The sequence below is a fragment of the Mastigoproctus giganteus genome, chromosome 4, assembly GCF_048544385.1.
Source record: "Mastigoproctus giganteus isolate SK-2022 chromosome 4, ASM4854438v1, whole genome shotgun sequence".
In the NCBI taxonomy this organism is placed as follows: Eukaryota; Metazoa; Arthropoda; class Arachnida; order Uropygi; family Thelyphonidae; genus Mastigoproctus; species Mastigoproctus giganteus.
Window position 1 is genome coordinate 208,222,097 of NC_143578.1, and position 23,338 is coordinate 208,245,434.

The 23,338-nt window shown below is 35.0% G+C and overlaps 1 protein-coding gene across 4 annotated transcripts in view; it reads right to left on the reverse strand.

Moving 5' to 3' along the window:
- The window catches only part of LOC150087353 (uncharacterized), a 521,069-nt gene extending 503,066 nt beyond the window's left edge, over positions 1–18,003 (reverse strand). For all 4 annotated transcript variants that reach the window (XM_090371151.1, XM_090371150.1, XM_090371149.1 and 1 more), the window contains exon 1: positions 17,814–18,003. The gene's annotated coding sequence lies outside the window, so the exon portion shown is untranslated. The remainder of the gene's footprint in view (positions 1–17,813) is intronic.
- Positions 18,004–23,338: the final 5,335 nt, after the last annotated feature.

A 23,338-nucleotide genomic window follows, 5' to 3' on the forward strand; every position in this document is an offset into this window, starting at 1 on the left:
AGGTTAAGAATGATTCTTTCCCTGCCATCTTTTAGAAATTGAAAATAAAGACAATCCTTTCAGCAGTAAGTGGATGTATTGTTTTCAAGACTGTTCTAAAGTACATTACAACCTTCCAGTAACTGTTATCATCTGTTATCTGTGTTTCTAAATAATTGCAGATACTGTACAGTTTATAACAGATGGCAATACAAAAACAGATTTTAAAACCTGTAGGAGCAGGAGATCTCGCCATCAACTGCTGTTGTCCAGCTTTAGTTTTAAAAACGTCAAGATTCTTTGGAATTCAGATCCAAAGTTCTAAAATTCAATCAAGAAGATAATAATCACACCAAAAAAGTAATTATGAACTTGAAATTTTTTTCTTTTCCAAATTCTTTTATGATTTAAGTTTAAATTCAATTTGATTTTTGAAATATTTTCAATAAGTTGCACAACCAAACTAAAATAAGAACAAATTAATAACATGCAACTATATAACATGCTGGTCGCAGAAAGGAGTCAATGTGAATGGAGAGTACCTAAACCATTTACGATTTGCAGATGGCATTGTAGTCATAAGCCACGATCCCAAAGAATTAAGAGGAAAATCTTAATCAGTTATGCAGAGTTAGTAAGGATTTTGGACTAAAGATGAATATGGCTAAAACAAAAGTAATGATGAAAAGTATACCACAAAAATGGACAATGATTGAAGGGGCAGTAATTGAAAAGGTGGAGTCATACTCATCTGGGACAAGTTATTAGTGTAATAATGATAAATGGCTGGAAGTCAAGAGAAGAATAAATTTTGGATGGATAGCATTCAGGAAATATAGTCACATACTGAAGAGCAATATCCCAGTTTGTCTGAAACGTAAAATAATGAACCAATATATACTCCCCACCATGACTTATGGAAGTGAAACTTGGGCAGTCACCAAAAGAATGGAAGAGAAGCTGAGAACTACACAGCGAAAATGGAACAAATTATAATGGGAATCAGACTGTTAGATAAGAAGAGAAACACATGGATTAGGCAGTAAACTCAAGTAAAGGACATTCTTATCAAAACTAAAGAACTAAAGTGGTCTTGCGCAGGACACAGCTGGAAGACATGAGATGGGACAAGAAAATAACAGAATGGTACCCAAGAGGAGCTAAGAGAAAACCTGGAAGACAACAACGGAAATGGACAGATGAAATCCATGAGTTTGTGGGTGGTAAATGAATAGCCATTGCACAAAACAGGAGGAACTGGAAAGTTGCTGGAGAGGCCTTCATCCTGCAGTGGATTTAAAATGGCTGATGGTGATATAACATGCAACTGTTGAAGCACTGGTTTTGACTTACATCTTGCTCACCAACAGCAAAGGTAATTCCCAAATAAGGGAGGTAATAAAAACATCAAAAGTGCTGCAGGAGAGGTTTAATTTAAATTATTTAAAACTGTTTTTAATATAGAAAAAGTGGATTTTACAGTCATGTTCAAAATGCAGTATAAAATAAAGATGACAACAAAAGGTGAACAAGTTTGATTTTCTTGCCTATTTTTAATGTTACAAATGGGTAACTTTTTCCAAGCATGCACATGATCCTCAAAAAACACTTGCATGCCTCATTAAGAGTTCAGGCACTTTGTTTGGAATCATCAAAAACCAACCTATTTTGGTTGGTATCATCAAAAACAAACATTTTAGATTTTCCATTTTCAAGTTGTTTCTTGCCATTATTATCAATTCTAAATAATTGTATGGATCACACAATTACTATTCAAAATATGTTAAATTCTGAATAATTGTATCATCCATACAATAATTATTTCATAAAATTCTGAAATAATTATAATAATCATTAAGAATTAAAAGTTATCTAACACATCAAAAGTTGTCACTGTTCTATCAGTCTCATTACACATTTAATCAAAGACAGCCAAGTACACACATGCTTAAAAAAAAAAAAAAAAAATCTAAGGCCATATTGCTCCGGGATATGCAGTGGTCATTCCCTGACCTTTCCGCATCCTCCGTATTTGGTGGTGACGGGCTCGAACCTCGGTCTAATCAAGAAGCGTGTGCTACGCACTGCTGCTCCTTCCCACCTGGCTACGGGGGCGCCGGCATACACCAGCTGAAACAGTGTAAATGCATTTTTTTACTTTTAGCACTTCTCTCTAGATAGAGAATGTCTACCAAATAATCTTTCACCTTCAAAGGAAGGAAGGAATACCAGCACACAAATTAATGAGATGAAAAAGACAGCTTATCACCACAAAATGCTCAATCTCCTTTTTCAATAGCTTTGCTACTCCAGGTTTTAGGCCTACCATAAGAGGAGCATCACAACACCGCTAGGCAGATTTTTAAGGAATCCTACATGCTTGTAGGTTGATCAGAAAAATCTTCTGATGGTTATCAGAAGATTTTCGTGCCCCTGCAGAAAAATCTTCCAGTTCTGACACCGAGAGCAAGACACTTTCAATTTTATGATTTCTTTTATTACAAAGGGTAGGGTAGGCAGCAGCCAATTTCAATCCATTGCAGGATGGAGGCCTCCTCAACAATTCATATTAAAGGAAATGGCCCATAATCTGCCATGCTGATCCAGTGCATGTTGGCAGATCGCCCACATTTAGCAGTCAGTGGCTTGAACCCCACTCTATTCAAAGAGCGTGTGCTGCTGCACTCCCGCTCCTGACCACTCAGGTATGGAGGCCTCAAATGGTAAGCAACAGCCATTTATCAATCCACTACAGGATCGAAGCCTCTTCAACAATTCATGTTGAGGGAAATGGACCACAATCTGCCATACTGGTTGGCAGATCAATCGTATTTAGCAGTTAGAGGCTTGAAGCCCAGTCTATTCAAGGAGCACGTGCTACTGAACTCCCGCTCCTGACCACTCGGCTGTGAAAGCCAAATGGTCAGGAGCTGTTTGTATGTTGGTATATTTCTATTACAATAGGTCCCCAAATTGAGATATAGCTTGGAATCACTTTGACTACCTCCACTGGTAGCAATCAAAAATGGTCCAATTTTTCAGAGCCATTATAACATCTCTTCTTTTCCTACCTGTATAATTTCACTAACAATGCCTGTTGTTTTTTTTCCACAACTGTTTTTTTTTTTTTTTTGTGTTATGAACATATTTCTGAACATGATAAATAATTTATGAACATACATCCAATAAAACTCAAAAAAAGATTATGTTCTATGAAAAAATATGTAAATAACTGTTTGGCACATAACATTATCGTTACCATGAAATGTCACATTGTTTTTGCATTTCTTTCTATTTTCTGCATGCTGTTAAGCTTATTTGTTTACAAAACTCTTAAAGGCAAACATGTTACCTTTTCAGATTTTACAATACATGGAAACTTTTTAAACATTAAATCTTATATCTTTGGCATCTTACTGAAAGATGTTAATTAGCTTTGCACCACAAAGACCAATGAAATAATTTGGTATGTTTCTATTTTGCAATGCAGACTACCAGAGTACACTTGACTGTAAATTTGTTAACAAAAATAAGTAGAAATGCTGAAACAATATATCTGTTTCGTTTCCTTATTATAGCTATTAAAAAATAATTTTTTTAATTTTAGCTATTATGGGTATTGCAAAATTTAACTTCATTGCAGTTTTACATATTTATATTTTGTGAAAAGCAAAAGCTGGAGAAAGTTTTCACAAAAAGACAAACTGTCACCAACCATACTGTGTTGGCAAACTGTCAAATCAAGGGCTGATATGTCGCACTAAGCGAGCCAAGAGGTAAAGGTCAAGAATTAATTCCAGTACATAGCCCAGTGGTCAGGAGCAAGAGTGCATAGCATGCATTCCTTGAGTGGACCAGGGTTCAAGCCCATTACTACTAAATACGATAAATATTTGTATTGGCGATTTATTGTAAACTCTACTGACTTGGTTGTTGTGCCACAGTATAAACAGAAAATTTATTTATATCTTATACCTTTGTTCATTAGTAGTGCTTTTGTTTATGTAACTAGTTCCATTGCCCTTATATATTTGTCTTGGAATATTTCATCTCAGAAAAGTGCTTTTTCTGAATATTTAATAATGCCTGGAAAACGTCCTGAATGCCATGGAAATTATATAGATTTTACAAAAGTACACAACTTCGGCTTTCCATTGAAGGATACTGTTTTAACTAAAAAATTGTTGAAAACTATACCAAGTAAAGACTGTGTCATCTAAACATTCAAAGGTAAGTTCAATAAAATAAGTTTTTGGTATGTTAATAATAATTATTTTAACAGTAATGAAAGATTACATACAAAGTATAGTACATTTATCTAATCACACAATTAGCTGTAATAAGGAAATGAAACAGATATATTGCTTCAGAATATAGAAGTAAGTTTTGTCAGAATTTTGGCTTTGTCTTTCATTGATATATAAAATATTCAATTCATACACTGATAAAAAGTGCATGCTTGTTTAAGAAATAAGAAAAATAATTTAAAATCTATTTTTGTACAATATGTAAAGTTAATTTTATTTAAACTTTTAATGTAGATAAATACACCAAGTGTATATATGCAACCTTTGATAACTATAGGCATATGTATATGCAGACTAAAATATCCTTATTTGTAAAAGTTAATAATTAAGTAGTTTGGAAGTGGTCCTTCCAAAGTAGTTTGGAAGTGGTCCTAGCAAGACAGCACAACATTTATTTTATTTATATACGTCATTATTACAAATATGTGAGAATCACTGAGTCATCCCAGATAGTTAGCGGGACATTAAATTTGATGGGAAAAAGAATTGTAGATTTCAAGTATCAAAAATTAATTCACAGGCCTGCTCCTTCACAATAAAGCTATTCCTCATCACAGACATTTACAAGAGGCAGTCCAGAAAAGAAACAAAGATTAGAAGAAAAACACTTTGAGAAGGCCCTGGAAAATAGTATTAAGAGTAAATACAAATATGAAAAAGCTCAAGAATTTCTTATGTTCACACAACTAGCAGAGTGCCTGAACAGACAAGCAGTACCTGAATGCTGGTAAAGTTATTTCAAAATATAAATTTGTTTTTATACTTAATATTTCAGGCATCATCTTCCATTACATATCTAGTCACGAATAGTGATTTTTTTAAAAAAACTACTAAATTTTCTTTGTTTACAAAAATGGTCATTTTGGAAAAATAATGAAATTTGCTTATTAATACCATTTTCAATAATTTTTGCTTAAAAATTATTGTAAAGAGAAAAATGATGTAGTAAAAGCAACGAACGTAAAAATTTCGAACATTAACAAAAGAGCTGAATTTAAAGTCAAATTTCTTTCAACTACAGCAATCAAATTAGTAATTTGATGAATAAAAGGTATACATTAGTTTGATTACAAATTACATGTAAAGCATAATTACATGAAAGCATTCAGAATGTGTTTTTTTTAGATTATGATGAAAAAAAAAATTTATCACCCAAGTATCAACTTTTTTTTTTTTGCACTGTCTATTACAACTTATAAATTAGGTTTCCACCATGTACAGAAAATAAAGCAGTTACATTCAACTCTTACTTTTGCTTTTCTCAATTCTGTGTAAAAATGTAGCTTTTTATGTACTTCTTATAACCCACTTATGGTGACATCAACGTGCAGTGGTAAGGCTTTGTTCTTATGGAGGCAACGATATAACAGTTTATTACAAAAGGCAACCTTTAGCCCATCGACCTCAACTTATGCATAATCTTTTTCCGATTTTAGAATAGCACTTAAAAGTGGGTTTCAGATAAGATGATAGAGCAGACTAAAATCAGCAACCAATTTACAGTAAGTGAAGAACTTTATTGGTCAGTCTTAGCTTGTATAATTTGATATGTACTGTCTAGTTAACAATGCTCCAAATTAGGTATTTCTTCTTCAGAATGATCATTAAAATTCATAAACAGAAATACTGTATTTATTTCACATCCACTCAGATCCAATGATTTCATATGCTCTTGGTTCAGCCAGCAGGTTACAGTATTAATAGTAGCAAATATTGCAAAGAAGCAAGCTTGCATGGCATCAGTAAAAAATAAAAACCTCATCTGTACATCCCCTTTAACAAAGTCTATTCCTTCCTTAAATGTATTCATCCCACCCACTTTCACAGCACCAAATGGAAGTTTGTACCAATGATCAATCTCTCTGGCTGAAAGCAAATCTTCATGTATCACCTCTAACCACCCTTTTTCAATTTAATTTTTCGTCCCCGTATGTATGTTGTTCAAGAAAGAAAAATGATGATATCAGCATTTTACTTAATCCATTTAAAGCCTTAAACACTTCGTCTTCTCACAGATACCTAGTTTTCAAGCACTGCAAATTTGCAGAACTGAAGTCTTATAATAAAAATATCCTTTTGGGTTCGTAACTAATCGTGCTCTTCTCTGCATTGTTAGAATAGTGCAGAGAAGAGCATATAATCCTTAAAATAAGGATTACATGTTCTGGATGGTTACTCAAGATGCAACCTAACGACTGTTTTACCTTGTCCCTGTTAAAATTTCTGTATATCACTCACAGAAGCCTATTTCTAGTGTTCAAAGAACTGTAGAAAACTGTACAATCACCCCTAGGTCTCTTTTGTTCTTCGCCCACCTTGTGTGGTAGCACCCAACTGTAATATTATTTTAGAATTACCTAAATGCAGTATATTGTATTTATCAACATTAAAGCAATGTCATAAGGGTACCAATGTGAGATTTATTTAAAGCTGTAAATACTATCAAGAGTAAAAGGAAGGATTTTTACTTTCATAAAAGTGACTAGACTGGTCTCAGACAGTTATTAAATTCTATACAGAGGAACCAACTAATGATGTTACTAACAGCAAATTATAAATGGGAAGCATTCAGGGAAATAATCATAGAAGCTACTAGGCTTATCATACCAGCTAAGAAATATTGTTCAAAGCTTACACCTAAATGGATGTCAGATGAAATAATGAAACACGTGGCAGATAAGAAAAATGCATGGAATGCTATAAATTATCAGGTGATACAGAAGCCCGTGGCAGATACAAACTAGTTTGCAATCAAGTCACAAGGAAGATTAGGCAAACCATGACAGATCATGAGAAATCTTCTTTACTTACATAAACACTAGAATGAATGGGATGAATCACACTGGTACACTTGATATTGATGGCTTAACTGTTGATTATACTGATCAGGAGGTTGACAAACTAAACAGATATTTTGCATCTACATTCACACAAAAATGTAATGCATGTGTAAATGTAGATGCAAAATACCTGTATCTACATTCACACATGAATTCTTTAGGGAAATGAATAGCAGAAGTTAATCAAACTCTAACAGGAAGCTAAATGATTTTGTAATAACAGAAGAATGTGACAAGAAACTATGAAAGATAAACATAAAAATTCACCAGGAGTGGATGGGATCTATCCAATTATATTAAGGGAGGTAGCAAAGGTAATAAAAGCAAACCCTGAGCCATAATTATGAGAGCATCTTTGGATAAAGGGTGGGATCCCTAGGATCTGCAAACGTACCCTCAATTCACGGGAGGGGGGGGAGGTCAAAGGGTGGTATAAGAAAATGCAAACCTGCATTTTCTTATACCACCGGAAATGCAAACCTGCATTTTCTTATACCTAACAGAAGTTAGTTCTGTTCTAGGTGGTATAAGAAAATTTCTGTTCCTTTCCCTGAAACAGAAGTTAGCTTAACTTCTGTTCCAGGGAAAATAACGGAGTCACTAGTTCAAGAAGTGATGCAGAACCATTTCAACAAGAGCAGTTAAACTTCACACTGCAAGTTCGTTAAGAGGAGATCTTAAGTGACCAATTTGATTGGATACTGTGATGCAGTGAAAAAGGAACTGGATGCAAAAAAAAAAAAATTTTAATATCATATACTTGGATTTCAGGAAACCCTTCTGATACTGTTACACATCAAAGACTACGATACAAATTGGGACGCTGTAGCAATGAGCATGTTACTGCTATGGATAAAGGGATGGTTGAGTGGGAGAAGAGAGACTAGTTATCAGTGGATAATGCTCTTTGTGAGCTAATGTTATCAGTGGAGTTACACAGTGTTTGGTGCTGGGTCCACTGTTGTTTTCTGCATTTACTAATGACATTGATGAAGGTATGCTGCTGCAACAAGATATAGAAAAAATTAGGTACTGCATATGGATAACCCATATGCAGCCCAGAGTAACTTATCAAGCATGTAGTACTTACTCTGGGTAGTGGAAAATGAAAACGACCTGGGGATAATTGTACAGTCAGATGAAGTTCTCTGAATGTTGCACAGGACCCCCATAAGTGGTTGTTGATTCCTACAACCACTTATGGGGGTCCTGTCAATGACATATGGGAATTTTGCTAGCAGGAATAAGGAAGTGATTATCCCACTATACAAGGTAATGGTCAGGCCTCATCTTGAGTACTGCATACAAGTCTGTAGACCTCATTTTAGGAAGGATGCAGAGCTGCAGGGAATGGGTACAGAAATGGGCTGCGAGACTGGTGAGAGCAAAAAAAAAAAAAAAAAAATGGGGGGCCTCTTACCAATAAAGGTTTCAGTTCTGCAAATTGCAGCATCTGTAGACTAGGCACCTGCTTTCAAGGTGATCCAATTGAGGTGTATAAGGTTTTGAATGGCTTGTGCAAACTCCAGGCTGATGGGCTACATCCTCTTGCTCAGGTTAGGCACATAAATTCAAATTGAGGAAGAAAGTTGCAGTAGTATGCTTGATTCCTCTCATTAACCACTCCTCTCCTCTGTCAACCTTTGCATCATCTGCAAACTTGGACATTAACCTTGGTATGCCTTCATGAATACCAAGAGATTGCACAGTCAATAAAAGAGAATTACTGTTAATAAGCCTTGTACAGATTCAGAAACAAAATGGCAGATCAATAAGCTTAACATGACTGTAACAATGTGATACAACAGTTTGCACATTCATCAGACACAAAAATGGAGCCGACCGGGCTAGCCGAGTGGGTAAAGCGCCTGCCTGGCAACCCAAAGGTCACAGGTTCGAATCCCGCCTCGGGCTTGGATCAAAGTACTGCAAAAACCTTGGGAGGTGCATTATGGCCACAGAAGCCGATGCGCCAATAACTACCAAAGAAAAATTATAATAAAAAAATAGAAAGTATTAACAATATTTCTGTAAGTTGGCCACATTTCAGTGTAATGATTTTACTTTAGCATGGGAAATACTAGTAAAATGATTACTGAAATCATGTACTAATATGAACATGCTTAATACCTAATAGTGGAGTATTATTGTTAATAAACCTTGTATTATCAATAATTATATTGGTTAATTTTAAAAAAAAGAAACCATGTACCCATTACAACTATTTCTGCAGTTGGAGAAACACTGTATCCACACTGCCATCTCCTTTACTTATTATTATTCATTATCCTTTAATCTCAATTCTGACAATCATGCCATTTCAGTACTACTACAGTATAATTACAGTAAAATACAAATTCAGTACGATTATATTCCATACAAATAACGTAATTAATTTTATATGCATTATAGTTCAAAATTCTTTACAATATTGATATCAATATTATATTGAACAATATATAATATAAAAAGGCCACTGATGTATCCAGAGCACTACATACATGCCATCTAAATGGTAGAACTGATAAGCATGTTTTCTCTCTCATCAAAATTTATTACCATCCAAACGATATAATTTAATTACTGATTCATATTAATATTTTACATACCTTATTAAATAAAACCTTTATCATTAGACCTATACAATGCATATGCCTCTCGATATGAAAAGTAGGCAACTGAATTTAATGTACACTGGAAATATTTTTAGTACTTATAAGCGTCCTTATATGTTGATATCTTGTAGTAACTAGTTATGCTGCAGTTAGCTAGCAATATTATATGTGGAAAGATCATTCAAATGCAAAACTGCAAAATTTAAAAAGTTGTATTTCACAAACAACCAGGAAACTATACAAGTCAATCTTCAGTGGAGTCCACAATACATTTAGCACACTTCTCCCAGGGCTGTACTAATGCTCAGATTCCTTGAGAAAATTAGTAGTGAGCAACAAAGTCATTTGAATACTACCATCTTGACATCCTCATGTGACAAGAAATGATATCCTTTAAGCAGTAGACAAACTACTGCTACTATTCATATATTTTCCTATGTGACACAGAGTGGAACTAAAAATAACAAGGTGCAGTTAAAATAGGTTTAATGTCAAAATATGTACAGTAAACAGTAATACAAAAAAGCTTTCAGGCAGTATGTTGACATTAAACCTATTTTAACTGCACCTTGTTATTTTTATTTCTGTTCTGTTCTATTTTGCATAGCAAAATATATGAATAATAATGAATCCAGAGCACATAGGCCTTTTCAATTAAACTACCATACTGCCAGATATGACAAAAGGTCACAGGGCTCAGACAGCTGATCTGGCATGATTGTTAAAGGGCACTGGAGACGGTCTTGCAACAGTGGCAGAATTTGTACTTTCACTCCTGCCTCTTAAGTACATCTTTTAGTGAATGGGGAAAAAAAAAAAAAAAGTGATAATCATACGAAGCTGTCTGATAAATATGGAGGATGGGCAATACCTGAAACTTCAGGTATTATCTCATCTCACTGGAGAACAAGTGAAGTAAGGATGGGTGTTATCATGCTGCAGGCACACACCTGAAGACAGCAAATCACATTTTTCAAATTGTTGACTTTAACTGGTTCAGAAACACTACTTGTCACTATTTCCCCTCTCTTCAGATAACATTCCAGAATTGCTCATTTTTGATCACAGAATAGAGTAACATTTTCTCGGTTAATACTTCGGTACTCTTTCTTTGGTTAAAATGAGTATGTATAGCCCTGTCAACTTGTGAGTCTGCTTTTTGGTGTATAAAAAGTGCACCTAGGACTCATCTCCAATCACTGAAATCTAAGTATCCCCTTTCACTTATACCATCCAAGGAACACATTGTTTCTTCAGTTCTCATATAAAATGGTAGGGAATTCATCAAGCACACTCTTCAAAAAGTACATCTTGCTAATAACAATACAATGAACCAACACACTCAAGTAGAAATTTCTTGACCGTAATGTGCCTTTAGCCAGCAGGTGGTTGATAGTTGGAACAAACTTCCATCTGTTGTAGTGGAGATCAACAACTTAAATAAGTTAAAGGTAGAAATGGACAAACATTTGTAGTGAGTGGATGGGTGAAATGGGAACTTTTTTTTTTTTTTTTTTTTTTTGCTGATGCTATATAAACTTGCTTTCTTGCATCATATGCCTCTACTAATGCTAATGTGACAGTACCCTCACATGAGTTCTTCCACTGTTGCTGTGACTTTGGCACCATGACATTATGTGCTTATTCTGGTTGAAGAGAATTCTCAACATACACAGTACTATTCTTAAATCTTATCCATCCAACTGTACACTACTGACTCATGCATGCTTCACCATACTGAGCAAACATTCTTTGTAAAATTTTGATATTTGTGAATAAGAAGAGGCCGAAAGACCCTGGAAAAGATGGTTTGTTTGTTTGTTTGTTTTAGAGTTTTTATGGCGCATTAGCATCTAAGGCTATAATGCGCCAAGTCAAGGAAAAGATGGAGAGGTCAGATTAGGGAAGATGCAAAAATGAAGGGAATTGAATGGGAGAGAATGACAGAAGATAAGATTTGGGATAGAAAAATATGAAAAGCTTTGATTCACCTGACCAAACTTAGGTTGGAATAGCAAGGAAAATACAGATACATTTTATGTTGGGTTTGTAGTTTTCATTTGTATATGTTAAATGACTAAAGTATTTTGTTTTCCCATTCAATATTATTATATACTGATCATGTAGTGATGACGTGTATTACAGTAGCATCAGGAATTATTACTAATATAAAACATTTTATTATATTTATACAATGTTTCAATTGTGGCATGTCTCTCTTGCTTACTTTTGGGTTTAGGCAATTTGTCAACTTTTACTTGCAATTCTATTTAATAAAATAATAAAAAAAGTAAAGTGTGCAGAGACATGTGACACCAACTTCTAAATGCAAGTGTAGTGAACATCGTATACAATCACTGTTTTTTTTGGTTTTTCTACATTCTTCCTAACTGTACAGCAATTAGATTTTTAGACTATGACCAAGAATGAGGAAAAACTTTGCCATTGAAAAAAAAAAAAACAGTTGATTAGACAAAATGTTAATATAGAAATCATGATATGTAATAAGAATTCTTAGACCAATTTTAACATTAAATTCAAAATTTTCAGTCCAAATATGACAAAAAAAAAAAAAAAAAAAGTAAGACAACCAATTATTGAACCTAAAAATAAGTGAGACTATTGTGCCTCTTATTAGAAACATCCTGTATATGATACATAACAAAAAGGCAGATGTCTTTGAAAGGGCTACCACTACAATCTTGTGGCAACAAGTCACAATATCTAGAATTAATCTTATTACATTAATCTTAATGTAATAATCAACTTTGAGAAACAGCAATTCAAAAATCTTTAAAAACAGATCTATTTAAAATATAAGAAAGTAAAGAAAAAAAAACAGTTTAATAAAATTTTTGAGTACACAACAGCTAAAATTCTGTACACAAATTAAATTCCATTAGTGGTCACCATACAGTGTTCTCCCCAGAACATTTTGCCAGCTGCGCAGCATTATGAAGTAGCCAGGTGGGGGAAGTGTAATACTTCACAATAGTATAAAATTTTCTGTTATTTTTTAAATGTGACTTAAGCGATCCAGAGCAAAAATTAATTGCATAATTTAACATTATATGCACCTGTCGCACTGACCTCGATTGCACAGCATGTTCGAAAGAGATCAGTGAGCAGTACGGTATGGTACAGTGAGAATCGCTTAAATTTTAGCTGGGTGGTCAGTTAAATTCACCAGGCAGTGCGCACCCAGATGTACATTTTTTTGACTTTTATTTAGTTGTAGTGAACTTGAAATACATGAATATGGTCTATCAGCTTCCAATGGAAAAAAAAAAACACGAGTACTAGCCTTTCATTTACCACAAATGTTTCTTCTTTCCTTTCTTTGTAGAATCATCAGTATTCACAAGATTTGCAAAAAATTAAACTTAAAACAAAAGCCAGCAGTAAATACTGGAGCATAACAAACCTCTGCAGATTACATTTAACATCTTTCTACCAATAATAACCAATTACTGCACTACTAGTTTACACAACTCTCAAGTCCAGAACAAACTGGATATATATACATACACACATTTTATCTCTCAGACAAAAACACACTATCAGGAGGCTACAATTTACACACACTGCTTAAAAAAACACACAACACAATAAAATAGTTCACTTCTGCTATAACTTACTAGATACAGAAATAACATACAAATTAAATTAAATTATTTGATAGGATATTGTTCAAGGTTTAGGCCTAAAGGATTATCAAATGAAATAATGAGACTCGTGACAGAGAAGAAAAATGCATGGGATGCATATAAATTATCAAGCGACTCAGAAGCCTATGGCAGATAAAAGCTAGTCTGTAATCAGGTCACAAAGGTTAGGAAGGCAAAGGCTGATTACGAGAAATCTTTGGCAAAGGATGCTAAGAAAAACAGCAAGGATTTCTTTACTTATATGAACTCTAAAAGTAAGGGGATGAATCTGATTGGTCTACTTGATATCAATGGTTCGACTGTTGATGATCCTGCTCAGATAGCAAACAAACTGAATGAGTATTTTCCATCTACATTCACACATGAGGAGTTATTAAGGTTTGAAAATGGCAGAAGGTTATCAAATTGTAGCAGGGTGCTTAATTATTTTGTAATAACTGAGAGCAAAGTGAAGGAGAAATTGTTGAAGTTAAACATAAGAAAGGCACCTGGGTGGATGGGATCTATCTAGTTATATTAAAGGAAGCGGCAAGGCAACTAAGCAAACACTTAGCCATAATTATGAGAGCATCCTTGACTCAGGGGAGGTCCCCACGGACTGGAGACGTGCAAATGTATCGCCAATTCACAAAGGGGGATCGAAGGGTGACACGAGTAATTACAGACCAGTTAGTTTAACTTCTATTCCGGGTAAAATAATGGAGTCACTGGTTAAAGATGCATTGCAGGATCATCTAGACAAGACTGCAGCAATAATTCAGACACAGCATGGGTTTGTTAAGGGAAAGTCTTGTCTGACAAATTTGATAGGATATTATGATGTGGTTACAAAGGAACTGGATGCAAAAAATAATTTTGATATCATATATTTGGATTTCGGGAAAGCTTTTGACACTGTTGCACACGGAAGACTATTGTATAAATTGGAGCAGAATGGTATTAAGGGTGAGTTGCTACAATGGATAAAAGGATGGTTAAGTGGGAGAAGACAGAGAGTAGTAATCAATGGGTGCTGCTCTTCGTGGACTAATGTTATTAGTGGAGTCCCACAGGGTTCGATGTTGGGTCCACTGTTGTTTTGTATATTTATCAATGATATTGATGAAGGTATATCAGGCTTAGTGTCGACGTTTGCAGATGACACAAAGGTTGGCAGGGTTGTTAATGACAGTAATGGCAGTGTGCTACTGCAACAGGATCTAGATAATTTGGGCAACTGAACTTTGACAAATGCAAAGTACTGCATATGGGTAGAAGTAACCCCAGAGAAAAAGTACCAACTGTGTGGTACTACACTTAAGGTGGTAGAAAATGAAAAAGACCTGGGAGTAATTGTGCAGTCAGATATGAAGTTTTCTGACCAACGCAGACAGGCTGCCAGGGCAGGTCATGCGGTTTTGTCAATGATATATAGGAATTTTGCTAGCAGGGAAAAGGAGGTGATTGTCCCTCTGTATAAGGCAATGGTCAGGCCATGCCTTGAGTACTGCATGCAGGTCTGGAGGCCTCATTTTAGGAAGGATGTAGATTTGCTTGAGCATGTACAGAGAAGGGCAACAAGATTGGTGAGGGGAATGAAGGGATCCTCTTACCAAGAGAGGCTTAAGTTCTGCAAATTGCAGTGGCTGGAGACTAGGCACCTGCATGGTGATCTGATTGAGGTGTATAAGGCCTTGAATAGGTTGAGCACGCTGAATTCTGATGGGATCCTTCCACTTGTTCAGATTACAAAACTAAGAGGGCATAAATTCAAATTAAGAAAAGACAGACGTGGAATAGATGTGCGGAAATTTGCCTCTAGCCAGCGGGTGGTTAATTGCTGGAACAAACTTCCATCTGTCGTTGTGGAAGTTGATAGGTTAAATAAATTTAAGGAGGAACTGGACAGGCATATGGAGGGAATGCCGTGCTTTTTTTTTTTTTTTTTTTTTGGCTGATGCTGCATAAGCTCATACACTTGCTTTCTTGCATCACATGCCACTACCAATACTACTATTTGCCCATATAAGTGTTTTTGTTTGCAATAATAATATACTTGATATAACACATCCATATTAACATTAAGTAGACTTTTTTCATCTGTGAAATTAGTTTGAAATGCAAAAAAGCACACATGAATCAAAACTCTTAGCCTAACATTGCTCTTCCACACATGCCAGATGGAGGTACCTGGCTGGAATTTCTCACTAATACTTCAATGACATCAAGGAAAATTATATAATCAGATATAAGTAATGCTATTTGTATTGCTGATAACCAGAATGCAATATCAAATTCAAATGCATTAAGAACAAATTATTAGTAATATTGTTGCTGTTCAGTCAATTAACTGATTCTTGACACTATTCACAAACTACAATCAGAACAGGTATATGTTCAAGATGGAATTTCCAACAATACTGGTTTCTAAAATACAGTATCAATATCTCGACATTATTAGGGCTAATCCTGATGTGTCTCCATTATTGCTACATGTTATAATACTGCCCAATCACATCTGTTGAGGTTAAAAGATCTTTCTCTACCTAAACTAATTTTTCTCGGTGTAGAAAAAAAAAGCACTATTCAGTTCTGGAAAGTACAAAAAATAATTGTAATGTGTTATTCCAATGGTACAACAAATAAATGTGCATGTTCATTATCTTTGTAGTTTAAAATGTAACAAGTTACAGGAGAATGTTAACATTTTACTTATTTAACTCCTTGTTATAGCAGAGTTGCATGCATAAATTATACTTTTTCAATATGGATAAATAGCACTCAATTGGCTGTAAAGGACTATTTTGCAATACTGCTATGTGCAACTGGGTCATAAAACTAATGCTACAAAAAATTATGAAGGTGACATATTTAAACAGATCAGTTATTTATCGTTTTATTAAAAATTATATCATGAATGCATTCACCAAATAAATTTCAGAAGATACTGACATTCTGTAATGACAATAATTTCATGTATTGCAATTTATGCAACATACACATGAATTAAAATTAAGTAAATGACAATCAATTGGAAAAGGATAAGCAAACGAACTAAAATGTATACCCAAAAGAGATCTTTGTCAAATTGTCCCCAAAAAATAGCCAGTCTTGAGATCAAATATTAAATCCAATGAGTGGCATTTCACACATTTGATATGTCTGGAATTTCAGGTTTACAGGAGGACAAGTAACTTGAATGCCAAAAATATAAAACTGCAATTTCAAAATTAGCTTAAAAATTAATATTTGGGTATTCTGCATTCATAAAATTCATTATCTATATTTAATATAAATAATGAATTTAAAGAGTAAATTTTCCAAATTTAAGTGCTACTAATAAGTTTTATTTTTTAATAGGAAGAGATTTGAAAGGCGATAATCTCTATGTATATGATAAGCACTCACCTGCATAAGCAAGTCAAGTGATTCCTTGTAATAAAATTTTGAGGAAATAATGAAACCAACCAATTCCCTTAATCGCTCTCACCAAAGATATGGTAACTCTTGAAAATAAAATGACTGGCTTTTTTCTAGTCTTCAAGCGGTTAAAATCATTCTTTATATCAAATGTCTCTAAAACGTACACTCATTTTGCACTGAAAGATGGTAGGTGGTATTAAAAAAAAAAGAAAGCCTCCTTAGCGTTTTACAACATGGAGAATAAAAGCTGCTGACATGATTTAGGTGCATAATAAATGGCGCTACGACAAAAAGAACCAAACTATTTCAATAGCAGGCAATCGCTCTCACCAAGAAATTGAAATTATCCATAGGTTTACAATAACAGATTAGGCCTAACTCATATCAGATCCTCACTTTTATTTCCTTTTCAATTTTTCTATTACTACATATGAATAATATTATTATTATACATAAAAGAATAGTTGAAACATTCAATTCAAACTGAAGCCACAAATTGGAACACTTCTACCAGACTCAGCGAGTAACCGCCAACTTTTTGGCACTACTATATCCACAATCACAGAAACACTGAAGCATATTCAAAATGCATAACCCGATTTAAACTAGAAATGTGAAAAGGTTTAATTTATAATTCGGTGATGCGTTTATAAGCACAGTGAACTTAAAACAATATAGGTATATACAGACATGGGTATTGAAAATAATTCGTATTGCGTTGTATAAATCGGCGATTCATAAAGACCAGGTAGCAGGTGGAAAAAAAATAATAAAAAAGCGCGTTCTATTACGGTCAAGGAAATCTAAGAACAACATATTGATATCACGAGGACACAAGTGTCATTGGTTTGTATGTACTAACACTATACTCATAATTCTAATTAGGAGAAATGCTTTGAATTAACGGTACAAGCATAAACACTGATATCAACGTTGAAACCGAACTTCAATACTCCCACAAACAGAAGACCGAATAAACAAAATAAATAAATATAGTCCTACCTCGGCCCGTTCTGAAGGGTTCTTGTAAACAGGAAATGTACAACTTTTAAAGGTACAGGAAAGGGGATGGATGGCGGCAGATTTTGACAACTAGTTTATGGGTCCAAAATATAAGACCTATCCAAAATGGCGAACAACAAGTCTTTTCTCCTACGAGCGTTTAATAACCTAGAGAATGACGTCATGGGAAGCGCCCTTCCCAGTGTTCTTTGAGACACGTCAACCCTTTCTTGAAAACGCGACGTTCTTTTGTTGTCATCAGTCTGCGTTCAGCGATCACCAAAGTATGTTGTTAATTGCCAAGCTCCCAAAAGTCCTGCTCCAGCTCTAAACTACAATAAACATTTATAGGTGCACAAAGGTATAAAATTTATTCACTTGGTTTTCTGCAACAAAATTAAACAATCTGCTGTAAACTAAATTCGCAATAAACAATTCAATTACAGTACATCGGAAGCAACTTAAAAATTCATTATACAGGTATTTATTCTAAAATTCAGTAATCAAATTCAGATCAGATATACGCCAACAGCCTGCTGAAAAACAGGAACAATTCCTTGTGACAAGTCCGCCCTTACTTCATATTAATTCAGAAATGCTAATAAAACAAGCATTCACGATTTAAAGAAAATATGTACTAAAGTAGGGGGAAAAAATACGAGGGCTATATTCTTCTGACCCAAAACAATATAAGGAAATAATCTTTCCGCTCCCCGTAATTATGAAAAAGAGGGAATTATATGCCACAACCAGTGAGTTGAAATAAATGATAACAAAAAAATTAAATAGCAAATTTGTAAATACTATATTACTTAATTAAAGTAGTATTAATAATAATATTATTAGAGATAAAACTTCATATGAGAGGATTTCGTATGTAATGAAATCAGAAGTTAGGTTAACTTCTGTTCATATCGATAACAAAAAAAAAAAAAAAAAAAAACTAGTACTGATACACCTTTAAATGGTAACCCTCAAATAACGGTACACAAGAAATTTTCGTATTAAGGCTAACAAAACAACGAACACATCTAACCATGCGTAATATGTCCATAAATTGCATGTGATACGGACGAAATACCCTAATTTTTGGATGGAAAAACCTGGTTATCCACATCTGAGACCGAGTAACGCGTCAAGCAGAGTAAAAAGCGGTCAGCGAGCATTGGTTATTTCGTGAATGAAAAGTAAATGCTAAAATAACTTCGAATAAGGCAATCAAAAAATAGGTTTTGCAGATCAGTATTTTTTTTTTTTTTTTTTTTTATGAAAACCCCGAATATGAGAGGAATTAGAACCTATAGTACTTAGGATGAGAGAATAGTAGTAAGATTGAGATTATAATAGTAGTAACGGAGGCATGTGATTCAACAAATTAAGCGTACGAGGTTATGTAGCATCAGCCAAAAAAAAAACAATTTCATAACTCCATTCCCTCTAAGAGTTTGACCAATTCCTCCTTCAATTTATTTAAGCTGTCAACTTCCACAACGAGAGATGGAAGTTTGTTTAAGAAATTAACCACCTGCTGGCTAAAGAGGAGAGAAAATACTTGTTGACATCAGACTCGAAATTCGGTGGATTGTAATTTTCAGGAAATACAAAGGAGGTTAGGCAAGCGAAGGCAGATTACAAGAAATCTTTGGCAAAGGATGATAAGAAAAGCAGCAAGGATTTCTTTACTTATTACTCATCCCCTTATTTACTCTAGAAATAAGGGGATGAACCAGAGTGGTCCACTCCATATAGATGGTTCGAATGTTGATGATGCTGCTCAGATAGCTAATAAACTAAATGGGTATTTTGAATCTACATTCACACTTGAGGAGTTATTCAGGGAGGAAAATGCCAGAAGTTTATAAAACTCTAACAGGGTGCTTCATGATTTCGTAATAACTGAGAGCAAAGTGGAGGAGAAATTGTTCAAGTAAAACATAAGAAAGGCACCTGGGGTGGATTGGATTATTCCAGTTATATTAAGGAAGGCAGAAAAGGAACTAAGCAAGCCTGTAGACATAATTATGAGAACATCCTTGGACATAGGGGAAGTCCCCACGGACTGAAGATATGCTAATGTATCCCCAATTCACAAAGGGAGATCTAAGGGTGAAACGGGTAATTACAGATCAGTTAGTTTAACTTCATTTAGGAGGAAAATAATGGCGTCACTGGTTAACGATGCATTGCCGTATTATCTAGACAAGACTGCAGTAATAATTCAGACACAATACGGGTTTGTTAAGGGAAAACCTTGTCTGACAAATTTAATTGGATAATATGATGTGGTTACAAAGGAACTGGATGCAAAAACTAATTTTGATATCATATGCTTGGATTTCAGGAAAACTTTTGACATTGTTTCGCACGGAAGACTACGGTACAAAGTGGATCAGTATGGTATTAAACGTAAGTTGCTACAATGGATAAAAGGATAGTTCACTGCGAGAAGCACAGAGAGTGGTAATCAATGGACGCTGCTCTTCGTGGATACGACCAGGGTTCGGTGTTGGGCCCACTGCTCTTTTGTATATTTATAAATGAAGGTATGCAGATGATAGAAGGGTTGCTAATGACAGTGTGCTACTGCAACAGGATCTAGAAAATTTGATCAGATGGGCTGAGATGTGGCAACTGAAGTTTAACGTTGACAAATGCAAAGTACTGCATATGGGTAGAAGATAGCCAATAGGAACTTAACAACTGTGTGGTACTACAATTAGGGTGGTAGAAAATGAAAAAGACCTGAAAGTAATTGTGCATTCAGATATGAAGTTTTCTGAGCAATGCAGACAGACTGCCAGAGCTGGTCATGGGATTTTGTCAATGATATACAGGAATTTTGCTAGTAGGGAAAAGGAGGTGATTATCCCTTTGTATAGGGCAAGGTTCATGCCACACCTTGAGTACTACGTACAGGACTGGAGGCGTAATTTTAGGAAAGATGTAGAATTGCTTGAGCGTGTACAGAGAAGGGCAACAAGATTGATTTGGAGAACGAAGGGGTGCGCTTACCAAAAAAGATTTAAGTTCTGCAAATCGCAGCGGCTGGAGACTAGGAACTTGTAAAATGATCTGATTGAGGTGTATAATGCCTTGAATCGGTTGAGCACGCTAAATTCTGCTGAGATTCTTCTGATTGCTCAGATTACGAACCTGGTGGGCATAAATTCAGGAAAGACAGTGGTAAAATAGATGTGCGGAAAATTTGCATTTAGTCAGCGGGTGGTTCATTGCTGTAATAAATTTCCATCCGCCGCTGTGGAAGTTGATAGCTTAGATAAATTCAAGGAGGAACTGAACAAACTTTTAGAAGGAATCGATGTGTGAAATTGGTTTTTTTTTTTTTTTTTTTGGCTGATGTTACATAAGCTCATATTCTTGCATCACATGCCTCACTACTATTACTATGTACAAAGGAAGGCTGTTCCAGAAAACAGAAGCTGAATGAATAAAGGAGTAAGGATCAAAGTTGGTGCTGTGAGTTTGAATTTGGACAGTAAAAGCATGTTGACCGATTGTGGAACGTCTTCAGACTGCTTTGGAACAGGCAGCGGGAATTATAAAAGCCAATTCAGAAGAACAGTGCCCATGGAAGTTTTTATAGAAAAGGCATGCAGCAGAAACAGAACGTCTATGACAGAGAGTGGAAAGACACTGTTAGATATGAGTCATTAATTAATCTAGCTGCTAAATTTTGAATGGAATTTAGAAGACTGAGATGTATTTTGGGGCACCAGCCCTTATTTGTGAACAAAATTCCACGGTACGGCAGATGTACGATTTACAGAGAGTGAAGAGCTGTTTTGAAGAAAGAAAAGAAAAACTGAAAACAAAAGAGAAAATCCAGTGTTTTGGATGAAAAGGAAGCAATATTTGTAATGTGCTTATGCCAAGAGAGATTAGAAATCAGGGTTTTCAGAAAAAGAGATATATATGATCTTGCCTAGGAAATAGAGTGCCATCGATGATAAGCATAGTAGTAGAAGAATCTTTTTGCAAGATATAAGATAGGACTAGTTTTTAGAAGAAATAATCAACTAAGTTATCTCTAACCCACCGGACATAAGTACTAAAGGAACTGATAGTGGATATTTGAAAAGTTCAAGCTGTTTTTGGAGGTCTAGGTTTCTCAAACTGGAAAGTGGAATTCAATGTGCGATCATGAGCAGAACTACGGATAGGATTACTGGTCAATGGAAGAAAGTCATTAATATATAGAAGAGAAAAAGAGTGGCAGAAAAAACTGAATCTTGAGGAAAACTAGCATTAGTGGAGAAGTTTGAAGACAGAGGGTTATCACCCGCAGTGAGCGGTCACAGAGAAAACTGAATATCCAATTTCAACAAACATTTGGCAGCTCTTAAGATGAAGCTTATTTAGAAGACCTTCCGCCGAACACGATTAAAAGCCTTTGGAATGTCAAGAACAACTGCTTGTGTTTTACCAAATTTTCCATTGAATTTGTCCATAGAGGGGGTAACTTAAGCCAGAATATCACCTGTGGTCTAAAAACCTTCCATCTGATCGATGACCGCCATACTGGCGGTCATCGATCAGATGGAAGGTTTTTAGACAGTTTAAAATGTGCCAATTACTCGATTTCTCCATTACTTTAGAAAAAGTAGAAGTAAGTGCAACGGGACGATAATTCGATGGGACGGATTTGTCCCCCTTTTTAGTAACTACCTGGATATGAGAAAAATTCCAAGAAGGAAAACACTTTCGAAATAAGAACTTGAAAATGACACAGAAAAGGAATAATTTCAGCAAAACAGGTTTTGAGAACAAATGGAGAAATACCATCACAACTTGCAGCTTTCTTATCATCAAGAATATTAAAAATCCTTCTGGGGGAGATTACAGGTGGCATTGAATGAACTGTCATAGGAACAGTAGGAGGGTATCATCGATACAGGAGTCGGAAAAAAATTGGGTTGATAGCAGGTTAGCTTTATCTTTGGCTGAAGTGGGTTTGGAACCATCTTTTTGACAGAGATGGGCAAAAGCTGTGGCCAATAGCTTTGGCAAGAGACCAAAACCCTCGACTACGATTTGGACAAGAAGCAAGTTTTATACTCTTAGCCTGTTCTTAATCTAGTTTGGACTGACTAGTAACTGCTTTACAATTATTGGAAGATTGGTGTAGACAGAAAATTAGCCGGGCGATTTGGATACACGCCAATTGTGATATGCAACATTCTTATCTTGAACAGCCTTGGCACATCCATTGGAAAACCAAAGTTTAGTTAAAGGACGAGATTTTAAAGTTGTAGTGTGGAATCAAAGAATTCATCCCTACAAGAATTATTTCACTGAAACGATCTGAGTAAATGCTAATATCAGCAGATTTGTAACAGTAATCCGAACCAAAGAAAAAGAACAGAAGAAACCTTGCAAATCATTCCATTTTGCATTCTTGTAATGGCAAACAACACGAGATTGAGATTGGTCACGAGTGAATGGCTCTATTGAAGAAGAGACCATCACTAAGTTGTGATCTGAGGTGCTTAGAGTACCATTTATCT